Source organism: Pelodiscus sinensis, chromosome 10, assembly GCF_052426305.1.
Source record: "Pelodiscus sinensis isolate ZL-2025 chromosome 10, ASM5242630v1, whole genome shotgun sequence".
Classification (NCBI taxonomy): Eukaryota; Metazoa; Chordata; order Testudines; family Trionychidae; genus Pelodiscus; species Pelodiscus sinensis.
This window is the reverse complement of record NC_143061.1, coordinates 28,755,172-28,775,066: the sequence shown is the minus strand read 5'-3', so window position 1 is coordinate 28,775,066 and position 19,895 is coordinate 28,755,172.

Below are 19,895 nucleotides of genomic sequence, written 5' to 3'. Positions count from 1 at the left end.
ATTTGTGCCTTTGCCTTTCTAATAGAGTGACACAAATGTAAAGCCATTGTTAAATTTGATCTGAACGAATTCTCTATTCCCAACCATCATGTTCTTTTGATAACTAGCCATGCTTGATCTGCTGGGAAGTTCCCAGACTAAATATATATGAGCCAGTCAAACCACAGCACTGAAACATCTAACCAGTGCCAATTAACTCACTCATCCGTTAGTCAAACACTGCAGCTCCCCATCTTCTATTTGTGAAATCCTGCTTTACACAGACAGTTACTAAATCTGGATGCTTCTTTTCACACACTGTAAGTCATTGTCATTACCCCAGACGCTCTTCACAGTATCCTGTATGTTATGAAATTGTGGTCAAATAACGATCAGATTGGATGAGTCAGCACAAACGAAGATGAGTAACTAATATACATACCAACTATCTTTAAAGAAAAACAAGTTATTTCTTGTGAGGATCAAAATGCAAATATGTGATTCTCTATAGATACTGTCTTTAGTGGTTTTTTCTGCTTTCTCTCTGTGAGTCTACAATAAAGGAAGCATCTTCACAGTATCTGTCCATTACATAAACTCCTTCTCCCAGTAGTAGGTCACAGATCATAACTTGTGATGCTAGGGTGACTGTGTTCTCAGGGTCAGCTAGCAAAGGTTGTTTCTGGCACGGTAATGATTTTTTAAGGAGAAGAAAGGCCACAAGGTTTGAAAATTTTCCAGATTTTCTAGACCTAATTAGAATTTACTTGCCAGACGTTGATAGATGTTTCCCATTTGGCTTAGGGACAAACCCTAACTATCCCTAGGTTCTCTTCTTCGTAAGATTAGTAGCCCAGTCTTTAAATTGTCCTATTAACCATGACTTAGGAGGGGCAAAACATTGGAAATGCAGGGGGAAAATGTGACTGGTCATAAAATATAAAATAAGTAATCACAAAATAATTATAATTTCTTGGAAGTACCCCTTAGACCTGTTTCTCCCCCTCTCCCCCCCCCCCCCAGAAAGAATATTCTGCTCTGTGAATCTGAAGTATCTAAAAATATAGAGGTGGAATGCTCCCTTTCCTTCCTATCAAACTGTAGTAGTACAGATTGGATAAGCTTTGTGGGTGAAGTCATATATCCAGACAGTGAGAACAATTTATAAGTGGTTGATAGACACAAACAGACAAGTAAGACTGGAAAAATTAGAAAATAAGTACAGCTGTCCTTCGGAAATATTCTTAGGGAGCATGAATTTGATGCGAAGTTTTGAAAATGGCACTTGGATGTGATGGGAGGGAGAGAGGGTTTTTTTCTGCCACATAAAGGTTGTATATCCTTACATTGCTGTTCCTTGCCTCTATTTATTTGATGGTTTAGAATCTTCTCAGGATAGTAAAGAGTATAAAATACAGAACAGCCACTGAGGGGGTGTGTCGTGGATTTTTAAAAATTATTTGTAAGGGATTTATTGCTGATGTAAGGTGCCAAATGTGAGTCCCTGAAAACCAAAAATTCTTCATTTGTCTTCAGAACATGGGGAAATTTCCCCACCAATGTGCATCAATAAAATTCTGAGCTGGGAAGTACCCTCTGCAAGTACATTCAGTTCTTGATGCCAGCTGCAAAGAGGTAAATTTTTGGGAAATAGCCGTCAGTCCACAAGGGGCTGTTTACACACCAACAGGTCTTTTCACCAAAAAGTCAACTTTCAGTCAGAACCAATTTCAGGCAGGTTTGAATTGGTGATGCAGAAACAAAGCCCTTCATAGTGTATCTAATCACCAAGCTCCTGTTACATCCAATCCCTGTCCCTTTGGAGTGATCTTAAAAACACTTTACCAGAACTGTGGACAAGTATCAACAGTAGTTTAGAAGAGATACGAATGATAATTTATTTTGTAAACCACTGAATATGTCAATATCATTTAGAATATAAGAAATATTTTATTTAGTAAAACGTAAACATTGTTGGGTAACTTAAATTACTGGAAAGTGTGTTCACTTTACAAACACACCACTCCAAGAGATACATAGGTAAAGTACCTAGATCCTTGGATGAAAGCAGATGTAAAATACAATGTGTGTTCTGGGTGGTGATAGATCATACTGTCATTCATGCCATCCTTACCTTTGCTATTGTCTGAGGGTATGTTTACACAGCGGCGCTATTATGGGATAACTTCTATTATCCAGAAATAGCATTGTGTGCTTCTTAACAGCACACCCATTATTTCGAAATAATTTTGAAATAGTGAGTGGCTTATTCCAGCTTCCTGTAAACCTCGATCCTGTAAACCAAATCCCTGCAAGCTGCATGGAAACTTTTTAAAGACACCATAATAGAGGCCCAAACTTAAATGTATACCCCAAATTAAAAAACATAGTAAGAGCCTAAAAAAGAGTCATGGCTTAACCACCATGTAAAAGAAGCAACAAGGGACAAAAAGGCATTTTTTCAAGAAATAGAATTCCAATCCCAGTGAGATAAATAGAAAGGAACATAAACACTGTCAAATCAAGTGTAAAAATCTAATAAGAAAAGCAAAAAAAGATTTTGAGGAACAGCTAGCCAAAAACTCAAAAAAAATAGAAAAATGTTTTTTAAGTACATTAGAAGAAGGAAGCCTGCTAAAAAACCAGTGGGTCCCCTAGACAATTGAGATACAAAAGGAGCAATCAAGGACGATAAAGCAATTGTGGAGAAACTAAATGATTTCTTTGCATCAGTCTTCACGGCTGAGGATATTGGGGACAGGGACTGTCTTGGATTGAAGTGTCATTAGAGAAGGTTTTGGAACAAATAGAAAAACTTAATGTTAACAAATCTCCGGGAATGGATGGCATTCATCCAAGGGTTCTAAAAGAACTCAAATGGGAAATTACAGAACTGTTAACTGTGGTTTGTAATCTATCCCTTAAATCGGCTTCTGTACCTACTGACTGGAAGATAGCTAATGTTACACCAATATTTAAAAAGAGCTCTAGAGGTGATCCCGGCAATTACAGACCAGTAAGTCTAATGTCGGTACCGGGCAAATTAGTAGAAACAATAGTTAAGAATAAAATTGTTGTTCACATAGAAGAACATAATTTGGTGGGTAAAAGTCAACATGGCTTCTGAAAAGGGAAATCGTGTCTTACTAATCTATTAGAGTTCTTTGAAGGGATTAACAAACATGCAGACAAGGGGGATCCAGTAGATATAGTATACTTAGATTTTCAGAAAGCCTTTGATAAAGTCCTTCACCAAAGGCTCTTGTGTATATTACATAGTCATGGGATAAGAGGGAAGGTGTTTTCATGGATTGAGAACTGGTTAAAAGACAGGAAACAAAGGATAGGAATAAATGGTAAATTTTCAGAATGGTGAGGGGTAACTAGTGGTGTCCCCCAAGGGTCAGTCCTAGGACCAATCCTACTCAACATATTCATAAATGATCTAGAGAAAGGGGCAAGCAGTGAGGTAGTAACGTTTGCAAATGATATTAAACTGTTTAAGATAGTCAAGACAGAAGCAGACTGTGAAGAACTTTAAAAAAATCTCACCAAACTGAGTGATTGGGCAACAAAATGGCAAACGAAGTTTAATGTGGATAACTGTAAAGTAATGCACATTGGAAAAAATAACCCCAACTATACATGTAATATGATGGGGGCTAATTTGGCTATGACAAATCAAGAAAGAGATCTTGGAGTTATCGTGGATAGTTCTCTGAGAACTTCCACATGGTGTGCAGCGGCGGTCAAAAAGGCAAATAGGATGCTAGGAATTATTAAGAAAGGGATAGAAAATAAGACACAGAATATCTTACTGCCCCTGTATAAAACTATGGTCCCCCCCGCATCTTGAGTACTGTGTAAATATCTCAAAAAAGTTATTTTGGCCTTGGAAAAGGTTCAGAAAAGGGCAGCTAAAATGATTAGGGGTTTGGAACGGGTCCCATATGAGGACAGGCTAAAGTGACTGGGACTTTTCAGTTTGGAAAAGAGGAGACTGAGGGGGGATATGATAGAGGTATATAAAATCATGAGTGGTGTGGAGAGGGTGAATAAAAAAAATTATTCATTAGTTCCCATAATATAAGGACTCGAGGACGCCAAATGAAATTAATAGGTAGCAAGTTAAAACTAATAAAAGAAAGTTCTTCACACAGCGCATAGTCAACCTGTGGAACTCCTTGCCGGAGGAGGCTGTGAAGTCTAGAACTATAAGGGAATGTCTACACTACAGCGCTAATTCGAATGAACTTATTTTGAATTAGTTAATTCGAAATAAGATAATTCGAAATAACGCATCTAAACCTAAAACTAAATCGAATTAGCATGCTCACACCGATTGGACGCTGGGTCACATTTAAGGGCAGCTGAAACCAGTTTTGGCAGGGCATCAGGTCAGTAGTTTGTATGGCTGCTGTCTGAGGCTATCTGAGGCTCGTGCTTAAAGGGACTCCCCTGGACAGCCAGTTCTCAGCTTTTTCGCTTGCTTGCCTACCTCGCCAAGGACAGCAAAGCATTTTCCTCTCTGCCTGCCTGTGTTGGTGGTTCCCATTGGAGATGCCGCCGCAGTTGGCACCACGGAGCCAGAGTTTGCCCTGGGCATTCTGCTCCAGTTTTTGGACTTGCTGCTGCAAGCCTGTCATCAATGGCTAGAGGCTGCCTGGCACCATCTGGTGCATGTCAGCCCTCTGCCCCTCCTCCTGACCTCCCTGGGGGCTGTGGAGGAGCCGCAGCAGCACCCGGACGCCAGCATGCCCCGACGCATCTGGCGTCTGGACATCAGCAGCGACTGGTGGGACTGCATTATCCTGGAGCGCTGGGGAGACCAACAGTGGACCCAGAACTTCAGGATGAAGAAGGACACCTTCCTGGAGCTCTGAAAGTTGCTCGCCCCTGCTCTGCAGTGACAGGACACTCGCATGAGGCCCACCATCCCCCTCCAGAAGCGTGTGGCCATCGCACTGTGGAAGCTCTCCACGCCTGAGAGCTACCGATCTGTCAGGAACCAGTTCGACGTGGGGTAATCCACCTTCAGAGCAGTGCTCATGCATGTACGGCACTCACTGGCCACTGGGCTGGGGAGGAGAGGGGGGCCGCAAGGAGGGGCTGGGCCGCCCCAGGGAAAACGGGGGAGAGGAGGCAAAAGTGCCCCACACGGGAGGGTTCAGTCTGTCCCGGCCGTACTACATGCTGTCTGCGGCAGCCAGAATTGCAGCGGGGGTTGCTTCTGGGAGTGGGGAGTGGGGCAGTGCCAGGGAATGAACACTCCGAGCCACCCGGGCACCCTTGGGATTCGCGGTTTGGTGTGTCTCTCTGCAGGTGGTCAAGGCCATCCACTGGGTGCTGCTCCGCAGGGTGGTCCACCTCAACGACCCGGACGTGGTCATCCAGGGGTTCGGCACCCTCTGCTTCCCCAACTGCGGGGGGGGGGCAATCGATGGGACACACATCCCCATCCGTGCCCTGGAACAGCAGGCCCCCCTCTACATTAACCTCAAGAGTTACTTCACCATGATCCTGCAGCCCATGTCTGACCACCAGGGCCAGTTCACGGACATTAATGTGGGCTGGTCCTGCAAGGCACACGATGCCAAGGTGTTTTGCAACTCCTCCATGTGCCAGAGTCTGCACGCCGGGACCTTCTTCCCTGACCGCCACATCAGGGGACATGCCCGTCTGCCTGGTGGGGGATGCAGCCTACCCCTTACAGCCCTGGCTCATGAAGCCCTACACGGGACACCTCAACCCCTCCCAGCAGGCCTTCAATTCCAGGCTCACCAGGGCTGGCATTGTGGTCGAGAGAGCCTTCGGCCAACTGAAAGCATGCTTCAGGTACCTCCTCACCCGCCTCGACCTCACTGAGCACAATATCCCTCCCATGGTGGCAGCATGTTGTGTGCTGCACAATTTATGTAAACGGAAGGAGGAGTCTTTCCTGCCAGCCTGGATGGCTGAGGCTGACCGCATGGCTGACCAGTACGCGCAGTGCCACACCGCCGCCATCCAGGAGGCCCAGTGGGAAAGCTTTCTGGTGGAGGAGGACTGAACTCTCCCTGCATGCCCCCCTGGGGCCTTCTTCCACCATCTCCTGCTTCCCCTTTCCCCTCCCTAACCTTCCTTCCTAATGTCAAATAAAGACACCTGTTTTGGCAACAAAAATCTCTTTTTATTTTATATAACTGGGGTGGGGGGAGGGAGGGATGGGAGAGGAGAGGGGGAAACCTGGGAGGAGGAAGCTGGAAGGGCGAGTAAGGGAAAGGAAAGCTCAGGGCTCGGGGTCCTGCTGGCTCTCCCGTCTTGCAGCACTGCAGGTGTGGGGATGTCGGAGGGAGTGGGTGTGGAGGGTGGGGCAGGAGGGATGGGTAGTGCAGAGGAAGTGGGAGGGGGAGCAGGGATGGGAGGAGGAGCAAGAGCTGGGGTGGCCGCAGGGGCTGGAGCAGGAGGAGGCAGGAACCTGTTCACCAGGGTCTGGAGGTGGCCTCTGAGGGCACAGCCCTGCTTCTCCAGCGCCTGCAAGCTCTGCTGCCACAGCCGCAGGTCCTCCCAGACCCAGTGGTCCTGGGTGCGGAGCTTCTGCTCCAGTACCTGCAGATGCTGCCACTGGTACTCCTCCTGGTTGCGGGTGTGCCTGCTGGCCCTGGTGTGGGTGGCTGTTCCAGGCAGGGTGGTGTGCTCTGCAGTCCCAGGTGCTTTGGCTGTGGTGAAACAAGAGCAATGATGAGTTCTCCCTGGGGACACAGTGGGTGAAACCCAGCCCCCCTTTGCAAGACGAGGTCGGTGTGTGGGAAACGGGCCAGGGCCCCTGCATTACACCCAGCTGCTGCTCCCTCTCCACCCTCCCACACGCATAAGGGGAGCATGATGGCACTCACATGTGGAGCCCTCCCCAGCCTCAGACGACACAGCAGATGGGCTCTGTGGGATGCCTTAGGTCCTGGGTCCTGGGCAAGATCCTTGCAGGCTCCTGGCTCTCAGAGTCCTCCTCCTCCTCTTGCTCCTCCATGTCAGGGATGGGGCCCTCTGCCCCGGGGTCGATCACCACCCAGGGGGCATGGACTGTATAAGCCCCCAGGATGCAGTCCAGGGCCTCATAATGAGGGCAGGCCTCCGGGTTGGCCCCTGGCTGGGAGGCCCTGGAGTAGGCCTGCCACAGGTCCTTTATTTTGCAGTGGACCTGCCTCAGGGTCTGCATGTGGCCTCTGGTGGCCAGCTGTCAGCCATGCGGCTGTAGACGGCCATGTTCCTGTGCCTAGTGTGGAAATCGTGGACATTGAAGGACTCACCCCAAACCTCGATGAGGTCCATGATCTTCGCACTAGACCAGGCGGGCACCCGCCTCTTGTGGCCCCAGGCAGGCTCCTGGGAGCCACCAGCCTGGTCCTGGGAAGAGGTGGAGGGCTGGGTGGCAGCGGGTGGCTGGCTCATGCCGTGCCAGGTGCAGGGTCTGCTGGCTGGGTGCTGGCAGGCTTGCAACTGGCACAAGCACCGTAGCCAGACCGTGGCCCTTTAAGGGCTCCAGGAGAGGGGCAGAAGAGTTTCCCTGGTTTGGCCAGAGTGGCCACCAGGACAACCTGGGAAGGGCTAGCCTCCAGCTAGTTCGAATTTAGTGGCTACACAGCCCTTAATTCGAACTACTTAATTCGAACTAGGCGTTACTCCTCATAGAATGAGGATTTCCTAGTTCGAATTAAGCGCTCCGCTATTTCGAATTAAATTCGAAATATTGGTTTGCCTGTATAGCCGCTATGAAAGTTAATTCGAACTAACAGCTGTTAGTTCGAATTAACTTTGTAGTGTAGACATACCCTAACAGAGTTTAAAGAGAAGCTAGATAAATTCATGGAGGTTAGGTCCATAAAAGGCTATTAGCCAGGGGGTAGAAATGGTGTCCCTGGCCTCTGTTTGTCAGAGGCTGGAGATGGATGGCACGAGACAAATTGCTTGATCATTGTCTTCGGTCACCCCCTCCGGGGTACCTGGCATTGGCCACTGTCGGCAGACAGGCTACTGGGCTAGATGGACCTTTGGTCTGACCCAGTACAGCCTTACAGTACTTCTTATGATAAGATGCTGGAACAGCAGTCTATTTTGAAAATTGGCACTGTGTAGACACGCGTGATTGTGTAGACTTACCTGAGTGTTTTTAAAATTTATCACAGATAAACAGTTCTACAGTTCTGTCAAAAAGCAGAACGTTTACTAAAGACACTGGTTTATATCTAAAAGTTTTCTGGAGGAGACAGCTTGATATTCTGCATGCTAAAAACGACAACAAAAAGGTAAACAGCAGAAGTAGTGCTACTTAGAGGTAGTTCCGCTCTCAGGCAGCTGACAAATGAGTATGTGATCATAGTTAGCAAGCTCAGCAGCTCTCTAAGGGTGAGTCTAGACTATAGGACTTTGTCGAGAAAAGTGGACTTTTATCGACAAAACTATACCTGCATCTACACTGCTGCTGAGTTCTGTCAACATAACATCAACAGAACTCAGCAGTTTTGTCGACGTCTGTAAACCTCATTCTATGAGGAATAACGCCTTTTGTCAACAGAGTTCTGTCAACAGAAGGCGTTATTGCATCTACTCGGTCCTTTGCGTCTACACTGTCAGGTCAACAAAGCAAGGTCGACAGAACTGGGTGTAGTCTAGATGCTCTTTGTCGACAGAAGCTTTGTCAACAGTATCTGTCAATAAAAATTCTGTCGACAAAAGCCTGTAGTCTAGATGTACCCTAAAAGGGATGAGTTTGACCTAGAGATGGAAGGTAAACAGCAAGCAGAACAAGGCACATTTATGGACTAACATAAACAAGCCAAAAATAAACATGTCACACAGTCTTTTCTTTGCAACCAAGTTAGAAGCAACACCTTGCTGTAATGTTCTGTAATAACAGGGTTTGTACATAAACTATTTCTAGACTCCACTACACACTCAAGTGAAGCTACTGAAGCAATATGCATTAGTTACTTGGCTATTCATGTGCAATAACTACTTTACCTTCCTCCTATCACTTAAGGGGAGAGCAAGGTTTCCTTCCTTGGTATTACCTATTGTATAATAACCTTGATATACTCTTTGTTTGTCCCAAAGAGTTGTATAAGAGTTGACACCCTGATTTACAAAAGGTCTTTGGAAATAGTGCCATGTTTCACTATGGTTGGGACTGAATGACTCAAGCTGTTCGTAAGTCACAGGAAATTTAATTGAAATGCATGATTCAAATATAAACTAAAATCTAATAGAAATGTTCTAAAGTGCATTTAATAACAGATAAGTCCACTTCTAACTGTAAAGCTAGATGCAAACTATAATAACTGTATTAATGTATGTCTGTCAAAATATATATTAGTTTCAGTGGCAGTTTAGCTTGAATGGTCTCCAGGTAAGCAGGATTTGGCCTCCAGAGTGGAGCCCTCCAGCTGCTCTGGTGAGAGCTAATGTATACAGCTATCAAAGCAGTGCAAAGAAAAGTTGTATTTTTGTTAAACTGGTAGGTGAAAAAAGTAATGTAACACCAGGATTTTTTGTAAATAATGGCCTGATCTTGAACTGCTTGCCTGAACAGGCTTATCCTCTGTTCAGAGCCCACTGTGAATGCTGGATTTTCCTGCTTCTAAAGTAACTCTTCAGTCAGGACCCTAAATAGATTTTTGTCAATTAGACACAAGGATCTTTTGTATGTTTCTAGCATCTTATATGCATTTTCTTTACAGCTCTAGCCTTTCAAAGTGTTAGTCTCTCTGTGGTGTATAAGATGGAGGAAGGATTTAGCTTATTGCATGTTTTACTATCAGTTTCATGGATGATAATACAGTGTTTGGTTGTATTTAGACCAGAGAAGGTTCTCTGCTACTCCACACAATTGTACCACCAAAAGCTTCACCAAGAAGTGCAACCTAAAATAAAAAACATTATATTGTCAGCTAAAGCTCTCAGAGTATTACTTTTGTGTTGAGTTGGACCTAAATTCTGCAATACCAGCACAGTAGACTATAAGATGTAATAGAGAAAATGTTTTGTTTATTTACTTTTTAGTAAGGAGGGTCTGAATCAATGCTTCCATTACAGCCAGCTGGGATGGGAAAGGAATCCTGGGTGTGGTTATGTTCACGCAGTTTGCTTAGACCTGCTAGGTTTTCAACAGTTTTTATGTAAATACAGTTCATGCTGAACTGAGAGAGAAATCCTGGGTGTGTGTATATAAATACACTTCACTCAGGTTGCTTAGGCCTGCTAGATATTCAGTTGTTAGACTGGTGTTTTGCACATTGTAACCAATTTGGCTATTGTGTGGGGGGGAAGGGTCACAAGCTGTGCTAACAGTAAATACAGGAATTGTAAGATATGACCACCAATGGTTGCAGTTATTGTGGGAATGCACAATGCAGAAAAGTCAGACTGTTTTTAACTCAGTTAGAAGGAGAGACCCTGTCAGTGTAAATACACTTAGATGGACAGAGGCTACTCTTTCAGAGCCCTATAAATTAAACTGGGGAAGGAGGAGAAGATGCAATGAGCAGCGAGCAGGCAATAATGGAGAGGCGTGAGGAGCAGCCAGCACAGTGGCAGCAGCAAGGGGAAATGAATGGCCAGTAGAGCAGCACCAGAGAGCAGCCAGCAGATGGCAAGTGAGTGAGATGCCTTTTACCTTCCCCCACAACAATTCAGGAGGGGAGGTGAACTCTGCAGATGCACCTCCGAACTCTGGTCTGCCCTGACCAAGTGGGGTTGCTCTGACTGCATGGAGTGCAGAGGAAGGTTGGGCATGAAAAAGGGACATTTACATTGTTGGACTTGAGAGCCAGAGAGGAAAAGGACATTGCCCAACCTACTTGAGCTGGGACATTTACTCATGATTTTGGTTATGAACTCTGTTTGTGGTGTTTTCCCAAATTAATGCCAAGTTACTTCCCGCCCCTTTTATTAAAGGTTTATTTTCTACACTCAGACTCTGTGCATGTGTGTGGGGAAGCATTGCCTCCCAGAGGCATCCAGGAGTGCTGTGTGAATTTCCCAGGTTACTGAGTGGGGGCTCAAGACAATTTTGTGTTGGATGAATGGAGAGGAATGCCTAGATATTGAACTCGGCCCTGGCTGCTGCTTGTGTTACATAGCAGAAGGGTTAAATGTATTTGACAGCCCTTTGTGTAGAGGTAATTTCTCAGCTTCCCCTCTAGTTTGTGTTGGTTTCACACATAACACATCAGGGAAAAATATTTAAAAAACTAAAATACTGTGACTATAAAATCACAAAAACTGACATGTGGCTCATGAGCCAGCATAGTACCAGAAACTAGTTTTAGCTCACAGATTGCAATTTGCAATATTTGCTAAAGATTCTTGTGGGAACTTGGGCAAAGCATGACATGTCTCTGTGCTTCAGCTCCCCAGGTGGTGATGATAGTGCTTTTTTATCTCAAGGCATATTGTCAGGTTAAATTCATTAAGACTCGGGATGTGCTCACATATTACAGTGGTAAGGAGTCTCTGGAAAATTTAATGTCCACAGAGTCACAGCAAATGAGCACTGACCATAATCTATGGGAATATGGCTTCCAGCAGTTTCAGAAAGATGGCTTTCATATTACCATAAAGTAACTGCATATAATCAAATCAAAGGAGGGCACATTTAAAAAAATATTCTTTAAGAGATAAAAAAGGAACCCAGAAGATGATGTTTCTGCTTAAGTGCTTATTATGCCCTTTCTAAGATATGCTAGATGCAAATGTGAAAACAAGAAGATTCAAGATATTTCTAATCTTCTCTTTTTCAAACATTTCAAAGACTGAATACTAGGGTCAGCTAGTACTTGGAGAGAATAAGAGAGCGCTTATAAGGTTAAAAATGCCCTTCTATCCTATTGCATTTCCTGTCTTATCTGATGTACGCATCCCTTGCTAATAAATGGAAATTTGCCAGAAATGCAAAGGAGGTTTATGTGGCCTAAGATTTTTCTGCAACAGTAAATAAAGAGAAAGCTTTGTTATCTGGTACTCATGGATAATGGAAGATGCCAGTTAATTGAATGTGCATGATAACAAAGCTTATTGCTCTGCCTGGCCCTCCACTGGAAGATCTGGCTCCTGGCAGCTTGAGGCAGGCTGAGGGGGGAGGGAAGTGCCAGTTGTCCGAAGCCCCACAACAGCTGGATAGACGGGCAGGAATCAGGTGTGCACACCTGAAGACAGAGCAGTATTGTGGCTGGGGGAAATGCCAGTTGACAAAGTTTTCTGGGTAACAGAATGCCATATAACAACGCTTTCACTGCTTGCATAGCTCCTTTTTTATTCTGTGGATTCCCAAATCCAAGATACAGTGACTTAAGTAACAGAATATGGTCTTCTAAATAAGATTTAGTCATACTTTCTAAAACCAAAGAAGGATATTCAGAAATGACCGCAGAATGTCATTGCTATGCCTTTAGCTTTCTTGACCACAGTAGCCTATGGAAAAATATTCTAAGACAAGAACTAGTAGACTGTGAAAGATTATATTGCTAAAAATAATCTCATGCCACAAACCACTCTAAGGCCTGGTTTGCATTACAGAGTTACATTGACATAAGCCACCTTGCATTAGCTTAGTGGCATATTTGTCTATGCTTAAATTTGTCTCCCACTAATGTAAGTGCCCTCTTACAGCGATTCAGTAAAACCACACCCCAACGTGACATTGAGCCATGGTCACTGTACTGAGGGCTAGTGTAGATTCTGTGTTACTTCTGTTGACCCTCACATCCTCCAGCAGCTATCCAACAATGCCTGAAATGGACCCATCTGGTCACAATTGTGAACTTTGTTGTCCAGGGGTCATGGAGAATGGAAGAAACTCCCTGTCCATTAAAAGCTTCAGGGGGTAGCTGAATTAGTCTGTACAAGATAAACTTAAAAAACAACAAATGGTCTGGTAGCACTTTATAGAAGTGGGCTGTGTCCATGAAAGCTCATGATACCAGCTACCTGTTTTGTTAGTATATAAAGTGCTACCCGGCCATTTGTTGTTTTTTAAGTTTATCCTGCCCGTTTAAAGTCCTGCTAATATTTGAAATCCCTTTTTCTGTTTGTCCAGCTGGGAGAGCACACCTAGCAACTCTCTGTTCTTCTCTGCAACTGTCTAGCAGACTGAGCTGGCTCCATGCTCCCATAATGCACTGGCTTGGAGTATTCAAGTGATATTAGATCTCCTGGGTATATGGCAGGGAAGTGACTGTGCACATACAGCTATGGACCAGTGTAGCCAGACACAAACACCATCTTGTTTCCCCCTCTCCCCCAGAGAGCAAGAGAAAGGCAGTCAGCCTTTGATGCCCTGGGAACGCAGGTGTGGTGCCTGTCCCTGACTCTACCATAAACAGAAACCAGACAGTAAATGGGCTAGCTGACGACTGGGAGGGCTCCCGTCGCCGTGATGGCTAGTATCAGTAATTGACATGCCTGCACTGTCTCAGGAGAGGAATCTTCGCCCATCACATACCAGAGGTGCCCATTGTCTGCATCTTCCCAGGTGTGAATTATGCTTTGCACCCTTCATGGGAAACTTGGCATTCAAAGCCATTTTTCCTAATTGGCCACTTGAGACCAGGAAGAAGCCCATGTGACCCAAGGGGTATAAAGAGGGTTTAGTTGCCCACCCCATTTGAACTCCAATCACCTACACCTGCTGGCAGGTATTGATTGTCTCCCGAGGTCTGTGGGACACCCAACCTCGCCCTACTTCTTCCCAAGGGATTGAGAGAAAGACGCTGGCCACGCCAAGTCTGGAACGCAGGGGTGAGAATTGTACCTGCAATGTGTTTTCTTTATGTATACACTTTAATTGTCTCTCTGTTATAAGTTTAGTTACTTTATTATAGTTTCTTAAGGCAAACTGCTTCATTTCTATTGTAAACTGCCTTTGGTAAGGTGATTTAGCTGTAAACTTTGGGAATAAGTGGGATGCCCTCATTCACTTATAAAATATATATATACACTGAACCAAGTTTCTTTATTTCTTTTCTCTTTCTTTCTCCTATAAATAAGCCAGTGCGTGTCAAGCTTCTGACTTGAACCCGTGCTGCTGTACCCGAACCGAACACAAACAAAAGAACTTCAGCCAGTCAAAAGGGACAGGTATAGGAAGAGCTTGGGCATTTTGGATCGTGTCGCTTCCAGGGGACAGATCCATTGGGGCACCTCTCAGCCTCCCCAGGCTGCCCGCTGCGAAGGGATTTCTGTATCCTAGCAGCTAAAATCTGAGGTGTTATAAGCTCTCCCTATAAACTTATTGGGGCGCCCGTCAACCTCCTCCAGGTTGCCCACTGCAAGGGACCCTGGTCTCAGCAGTTGAAGTCTCGGGTGTATAGCGCACACACACACCGGGGCGTCTGAGAGCCTGTTGGCTGCCCTCTGCAACAGGACCCCGGTCCTAGCAGTAAAGTCACAGACGTTAAACTATTTTTCGGGGCGCCCTCCAGCCTCCTAGGCTGCCCACTGCAACGAGACTTTGCGTCTCAGCAGTTGAAGACTTGGGTGTAACATACACGCACACACTGCCCTGACCATTTCGGCTGACAACCAGCCACAGAAATAAGCACATCTACAAGCTGATTACACTGGGGGTGCATAAGAAGAGGTATTGCAGGGACCAGCAGCCCCTCTGCTTGAAAGCACAGTCACTGGGACAGCCATATCAAATGGCCATCGGGGTGAACAGTCGACTTGGTGCTGAGTCACAGACCTGCTTCTTTCATAAGGAATTGCATGCACTCATTGGCAGACACTGCACAACTACCCTGCAAACCACCATGGACACCTATGAAAAGCCTGAACCACAAGCCCCTGCTGTGAACAGCAAGGATTTCAACATTGCCAGCAGCAATCCACCAGTCAGGAAAGAAGTGCCCTGTTTGTAGATTTCTGAACAGATGTGGGTTGTGAAAGATGCCTGTTGGTTCTTTTCCTGTATTACTGTCCCACAGTCTTCTGTTCAAAGAGGAATGGAATCAAATAGAACTAAATGGGAGTTTTGGGGGAAGACAGTAGAGGCTCATACTAAATTTGTGTCCCTTTGAAGACAGCTGACAACCATGGACTATAAGTGGGATGAGGACTTGCCCCTATCTCCCACTTTTCTCTTCCAAGGTATATCTAGCTATTAAAGATTTGCCTACTCCCACATGCTGCTCAGCTTTAATTACCAAAGTCTCACCTATATTCTTCTATTTACTGGAAAACTGTATTTAGGTTAAAACCAGTTGTCATATTCATTTATTTCCTAGAAATCTGTTGTCGTAACAGCTTTTCTTCTGCATGCTGTGAGGGAGCCAACACATTAACCACAGTGGCATTTAACCAGGGGGCACAGAGGGCAGGAAACAGACTTCTCCTATAGTCGCAGGCTCTAGCACTATTCCTGTCTGGTTATCCACATCACCTATGTCTCTGACATGACTCCCAAATAGTAATAGTTTCTATTTAGAAACCACTGGATGAACAGTTCATATGGGCAACCATCTTTTCCTGGCCAGAGAAATATGTCTTGTCATAGGAAACTTCAATTGCTAAAAACCATCTCAGGACACCCCAACAAAGACAACAATATTGAAGAAGTTGAGAAGGGGGCAATAAAAATAAGTGTCCCGTGTATGTCAACAATGCTAGTATTGCAATACATATAGGAGGGAAGTGACCAGTCACATATGCATAATCCCTGAAGATGTGGGGCAAATTGTTTTTAAAACTTTAACTTTCCCTCATTGATTCTCACTACCGTTTGTAAGCATCACGTAGCCATAGATGTTGTTTTTAATGTTTGCAGCAATATATGTTCCTGGGTATTGGCACATATCTACTTACATACCAGCTTTCTCTATAAAGAATCCAGCTACACTGAAACCAATGACTGTAAGTGCCATCTGTGGCTGAGCTCTGGGAACCTAGAACCCAGGACTATAGAGCCTGGGACATTCCCACATCACCAGTGGTAGGCTATGCAGTGCTATATTCAAGAAGCACTCCGGAGATCACCAAAAGTACTGCCCACAGGGTCCAGAGTGACAGCACCATGTGGCCTTTTGATTGGCCATACTCTCTATTTAGCCTTGGAGAGAGCCCCAGGAAGTGTCCTGGAAAACCATACAGACTTCTGACCTGTTTTGACTCAAGACCTCCCCACTCTTTCTGATGTAGCCTGATTCTTAACATCTGATTCCATTCTGGTAATTATTTCTGATCTCCAGCTTTCACCTGAGCCTGACTCTGCCTGTTGATCCCAGTTCTAATGATGACTCCAAGCCCTGCTCATTATCACCTTGATGCCTGGACACAGCTGTCACCACTAGCCCAGACTGCCTACACCCTAGTCTCTTACACTGAGGGCCAGAAAAGAACCATTAATATTGACATCCATCTTTGTCTTCTATTGGTGTTTCTGTGTATGTTGTCAGATGCAATGTCTCCTCTGGCTAATTGCAATGGATTAATGGGGTCTCAATGTGAATGTATCTGACATGACTCCCAAATAGTAGTAGTTCCTATTTGGGAACCAACAGGTGAATAGTTCACTGGGCAACCATCTTTCCCTGGCCAGAAAAACATGTCTTGTCATAGGTATCTTCAGTTGCTAAAAACCATCTCGGGACATCCCAACAAAGACAACAACATTAAGAACATAAGGACATAAGAATGGCCGTACTGGGTCAGACCAAAGGTCCATCTAGCCCAGTAGCTTGTCTATTGACAATGGCCAGCACCAGGTGCCCCAGAAGGGGTGGACCGAAGACAATGATCAAGTAATTTGTCTCCTGCCATCCATCTCCAGCCCCTGATAAACAGAGCCCAGGGACACCATTCCCACCCCAAGGCTAATAGCCTTTTATGGACCTAACCTCCATGAAATTATCTAGCTTCTCTTTAAACTCTGTTATAGTCCTAGCCTTCACAGCCTCCTCTGGCAAGGAGTTCCACGGGTTGACTATATGCTGTGTGAAGAAGAACTTTCTTTTATTAGTTTTAAATCTGCTACCCATTACCTTCATTTGGTGTCCTCTAGTTCTTCTATTATGGGAACTAATAAATAACTTTTCTTTATTTGCCCTCTCTACACCACTCGTGATTTTATACACCTCTATCATATCCCCCCTTAGTCTCTGCGTTTCTAAACTGAAAAGTCCCAGTCGCTTTAGCCTCTCTTCATATGGGACCCATTCCAAACCCCTAATCATTTTTGTTGCCCTTTTCTGCACCCTTTCCAAGGCCAAAATATCTTTTTTGAGGTAAGGCGACCACATCTGTACACAGTATTTAGTATGTAGGCGTTTCATAGTTTTATACAGGGGCAGTAAGATATTCTGGGTCTTATTTTCTATCCCTTTCTTAATAATTCCTAACATCCTATTTGCCTTTTTGACCGCAACTGTACACTGTGTGGAAGTTTTCAGAGAACTGTCCACGTTAACTCCAAGATCTCTTTCCTGATTTTTTGTAGCCAAATTAGTCCCCATCATATTACATGTATAGTTGGGGTTATTTTTTCCAATGTGCATTATTTTACACTTGTCCACATTAAATTTAATTTGCCATCTTGTTGCCCAATCACTCACTTTGGTGAGATCTTTTTGAAGTTCTTCACAGTCTGCTTCTGTCTTGACTATCTTAAATAGTTTAGCATCATACGCAAACTTTACCACCTCACTGCTTACCCCTTTCTCCAGATCATTTATGAATAAGTTGAACAAGATTGGTCCCAGGACTGACCCTTGGTGGACACCACTAGTTACCCCTCGCCATTCTGAATATTTACCATTTATTCCTACCCTTTGTTTCCTGTCTTTTAACCAGTTCTCAATCCATGAAAGTACCTTTCCTCTTATCCCATGACCATGTAATATACACAAGAGCCTTTGGTGAGGGAACTTGTTAAAGGCTTTCTGAAAATCTAAGTATACTATATCTACTGGATCCCCCTTGTCTGCATGTTTGTTAACCCCTTCAAAGAACTCTAATAGATTAGTAAGACATGATTTCCCTTTACAGAAACCATGTTGACTTTTGTCCAAGAAATTATATTCTTCTACATGCCTGACAATTTTATTCTTTACTATTGTTTCGACTAATTTGCCCGGTACCGACATTAGACTTACCGGTCTGTAATTGCCAGGATCACCTTTAGAACCCTTTTTAAATACTGGTGTCACGTTAGCTACCTTCCAGTCATTAGGTACGGAAGCTGATTTAAAGGATAGATTACAAACCACAGATAATAGTTCAGCAATTTCCTATTTGAGTTCTTTTAGAACCCTTGGATGAATGCCATCCGGTCCTGGAGATTTGTTAACATTAAGTATTTCTATTTGTTCCAAAACCTTCTCTAATGACACTTCAATCCAAGACAGTCCCTCAGATTCATCACCCACAAAGGACGGTGCAGGTTTGGGAATCTCCCCAACATCCTCAGCCGTGAAGACTGATGCAAAGAAATCATTTAGTTTCTCCGCAATGGCTTTATCGTTCTTGATTGCTCCTTTTGTATCTCGATTGTCTAGGGGACCCACTGGCTTTTTTAGCAGGCTTCCTGCTTCTAATGTACTTAAAAAACATTTTGCTATTTTTTTTTAGTTTTTGGCTAGCTGTTCCTCAAAATCTTTTTTTGCTTTTCTTATTAGATTTTTACACTTGATTTATGTTCTTTTCTATTTATCTCACTAGGATTGGACTTCCACTTCCACTTCTTAAAAGATGCCTTTTTGTCCCTCACTGCTTCTTTTATATTGTGGCCTGACAACGCGAGATCTGTAATTAGACGCTGCCTTCGCCTCTCGCCTCCATACGGAGATAAGGATAGAATGCTGACTCTGGTAGGGACCTTGAGATAAGGTGCATCTGGGTGGAACTAAATAACTGTTAGCCATTGGTGTTTGTAATGGGAAGGAGACTAATTGTTATTGTTATTATATCTAATAGACAGTATATAAACTGCTTCATAATTGCTTGTATTCGAAGATCTGCCTCAGTGAGGGGGGGGACTCCCCCCCGTCTGAACCAGTTTTTCCCTTGCTGCAGCTCGTAATAAAACTGCCTCTGGCTACTTGTTGCTTACAAACTCAGAGTGAGGACAATGTTTTCTTCCACACCACGGATGCTTTTGTGCAACAGCACTTTTTGCACAAAAGCATCTGTGCCAATTTAGATGCGCTTTTGCAGAAATACTTTTAACGGAAAAAAAGTATTTCCGCAAAATCATGACAGTCTAGCCATGCTGTTTTAGAATAACAATTTCAAAATAAGCATTATTCCTGTTGAAAAGGTGGAGTTATCATATATATAGTCCCCAACACGGTGCCCACAGGCGCCATGGCGCCCGCGGGGGCATTTCCATGCGCCCGCCAGATGCTCGGGGCTGGCCTGGCCCCGGGCACATGGCGCGCCGCGCTTGGCAGGGGGAGCACCAGCCCCGGGCGCGCGACACTTGCGGGGGGGAGGGGAAGCGCCGGCCCCGGCCCCGGCCCCGGGCGCGCAGCGCTTGCAGGGGGAGGGTGGGAGGAGCGCCGGCCCCGGGCGCGCGGCACTTGGAGGAGGCCCCGCACCCGGGCATGCAGCTATGAGGGGGCCCCCGCCCCCGGGCATGCGGCTATGGGGGGGGCCGCCCCCAGGCGCCCGGCGGGCGAACAGCTATGCCCCCAGCACCCGACAACCTGAAAAGGTTGGGGACCACTGTAGTAGGCCAATGTCTGTGACTCTAACGCTGAAATGCTGGCTGTTGCCTCTGGGAGGTACTGTTCCCTGAAGTCACTTCTGCACTGCTCAGCCGGGCCGCTATGGGGGAGCAAGCGGCGTGAGTGGCCGTTTGGGCTCCGCAGTACCCTGAGTGAGAGGCAGGAGGGGGAGGAGATGAGAAAGAGAAAGACAGAGAGGCAGGAGGCGGAGGAGAAGTGAGAGAG